A 3301-nucleotide genomic window follows, 5' to 3' on the forward strand; every position below is an offset into this window, starting at 1 on the left:
TACTTATATATATAATATAATATAGGATAAAATCTTTATAAGAATTTATCAAGTAGTCAGCGTGAAAAAACCCCATAAGGAAAAAAAACCCATCGTTTTTTTCCATACATATATATAATTTATATAAGGGCATTAACTATATAGTAATGCCTCACGCTTAGAGGGACTAAATAAGTCAAAAACTACCAAAAAATAAGCACATATTTACCGAAAGCGAGGGAATGCAACTTTCAAAAATTTACCTCCTAAAAACATTTAACTTAACGGCAAACCACTGGTTTCACAATATATAAGGCATTCTGCCTAAACTACGTCTTTAAGATACGATTTGTTAGTAGTAACGCTAAAAGGAAACTATTTCCTAAGGAATTCAAGCAGATAGAGAAGAATAAAGACAAAAGTAAAGTAAAGATTTAATGAAAAGGTGAATCAAGACTAAAGTTGGAGTTGAAAAAAAAGACACTTACCCAGGCAGTGGTCAAGTTGTACTGAAAGAATTTTGAAGGGGTTTTATTTTTAGACTGGGGTCAAACGGTCGAATCCGTTCAACCATGTTTTAAGTCTTTAGCAACACCAATTACAAAGAACTTGGGAGTGGTACTAAAAGATGGAGAGAAGTATTGACAGACACAAACTGGATGGGAGCTGTCTTCAATAATTCAAGTAATGCTATATATTCAAAATTAACCATTTTTTGGTAGTTTTTGACTTATTTAGTCCCTCTAAGCGTGAGGCATTACTATATAGTTATATAAAATTATGTATATATATATATATATATATAGACATGGTTGTGTGGTTAAGAAGCTTGTATACATACATACACACATAAATACATACATACATACATACATACATACATACATACATACATACATGCATGCATGCATACGTGCATGCATACCTCTATACATACATACATACATATGTACATACATTCACACACACACACACACACACACACACACACACACACACTAATGCTTGTGCGCGCAAGTAAAAGGTATAAATAACGGTCATTACATATTTTTCTTTAATTAGAGCAAATTTGGCTTGCAACTGTTTCCAGTAGTCATTATAGATACGTTATTGATAGGTTTACTCAATTGGTCTATTGATCAGTTGAGAAAATTGAACAACATAGAAAAATTAACGCAACTTTCGTTAGAGCCGTTTCCGGTTATAACAAAGCAGAACACTAAAGGAATGATACAGGCATGGTGAGATAGGGGAGGAATGCAAGTAGAATAGATAGAAAGAGGAAAACAGGTTACAAAGGGGGTGAAGAGAAGGAAAAGATCACTTAATAGAAGGTGGGGGTATAGGATGGGCGAAATTTGGGAAAAGGACAGTCATAAAACATTAGTGTTTGTAGTCAAGTCAACAAACAGGAACATATTTGCATTGTTTTTAGGTTAGATATTTTCCAAATATTAATAGTTATCGCCAAGCCAACATGGCAGTTCATAAAACAGGACGAATGCTGCCGTTGATTAGCTCCAAGAGGCCATCGCCTCTAGCTAGCTATGTGACACACGAACCTGTGTCCATTATAACCTTCGAACAGGGGAGGTCAGCCGCTTCCCCTTGCTGGTTTGGCATCTACATTTCAGGGTGTTTACCCCTTATCAATGTAGAGCAGCCAAACCCAGCAGGCGTCACTACTGACCGTCTGTACGAAGGATTATATACCTAAATTCAGTGGAATACATCCACTGAATTTAGGTAAATAATCCTTCGTACAGACAGAATAATGAACAAAGGTGGTAGTGATCAAGAAACGAGTCTAAACAATAATAATCCTTTCTACTACAAAACCTGAAATCTTGTACTGTACTGATGCTTATTTTATTAATCACAAAAGGATGAAAGGAAATGTCAACCGCAGTGGGATTCAAACACAAAATGTAAAGATGGATGAAATGCTGTTAAGCATTTTGTTCTGCATGTTCAAACCTTAATCTAACCAATAATAATGGAAAGGATTGTCATGAACAAATAATTTGGGTGTCAATTAAAAACAAAATTGAGTGATAAATGAAAATAGATGACTGGATGTGAAAATACATTGAATGACAACCGTGATTACTAATGAACTGGAATGACAAAGTATGAGTAATAATAATTACATTACAAGTGATGAGCAAACCAACAAGACAGCCTCTATTTCATTGCTCAGGCTGGTAGAGGTAGCTGCCAAATTTCCCTCATTCAATTGACTGAACCACTTATTCATTGAATTAGTGCATAGTAAGTGGCTGAGTATTCTACAGATATGTGTACCTTTAATGTAATCTTCAAGCAAAATTAGCATAATACTGTGTGTGACAATGCTAGGCTCTTGAATTAAAGGTACACTCTGCCTGGTGAGCTTGTGTGTGTTTTCTGTCTGAAATAGTTTCACTCAGGCTGGATCAACCTGACACTATGGTAAAAGATACTTGCTCAAGATACTAACTATACAGTGGGATTGAACCTAGCACCGTGTGATTGCAAAGTGAACATTTTAACCATTTAACCATGCTGTGTTCATAGAGGAGAATAATACATTAGATTATATGGTCCTGGATTGCACCATACCTGAAAAAAAAGTGATGGGATGGTCACAACTGGAGCACTTTTGATTATAAGTTCTACTGGATCAGGGCTGACCTGTGGCTAAACAAACAAAACCACAAGAGCAACAACAAACAATGATGATGGTTTGGATGGTGGCAGTGATTATGGTAAAGAGGATGATGATGATGATGGTAGTGATGATGATGATGATAATGTGGAAGAAGAGGCTATTGATGATATAAACATCGATGTTTGAACAACAACGATTATGGATGCTGACTAATAATAACAAATGACACGATGACGATGAGACAATGATGATGATGATGATGATGATGATGATGATGATGATGATGATGATGATGATGATGATGGATGATGATGGATGATGATGATGACGATGATGAGTTATTACAAACAAGATATGTATGATGTCTTAGGAAAGCAGAACTGACCGATTATGATAAAACAGAATAGAATGCTATGAATACATACATGAACCCACTCACATGCATGCGTGCACACACACACACACACACACACACACACACACGCACACACAATTATCGATATACCCATGGATAAGCAAATATTGCAAACTTTATAAAACATGCACCTGCATACACATAGACACACAGATAACCGCATCCACGTATATGTATGCTCATGCATTTATCTACATATATGTGCATGTCTGTGTTTGTGTATGTGTATATCTGTAGCTGTTTACACAGCGCCACCC

This window comes from Octopus bimaculoides, chromosome 5 (genome assembly GCF_001194135.2).
Source record: "Octopus bimaculoides isolate UCB-OBI-ISO-001 chromosome 5, ASM119413v2, whole genome shotgun sequence".
Classification (NCBI taxonomy): Eukaryota; Metazoa; Mollusca; class Cephalopoda; order Octopoda; family Octopodidae; genus Octopus; species Octopus bimaculoides.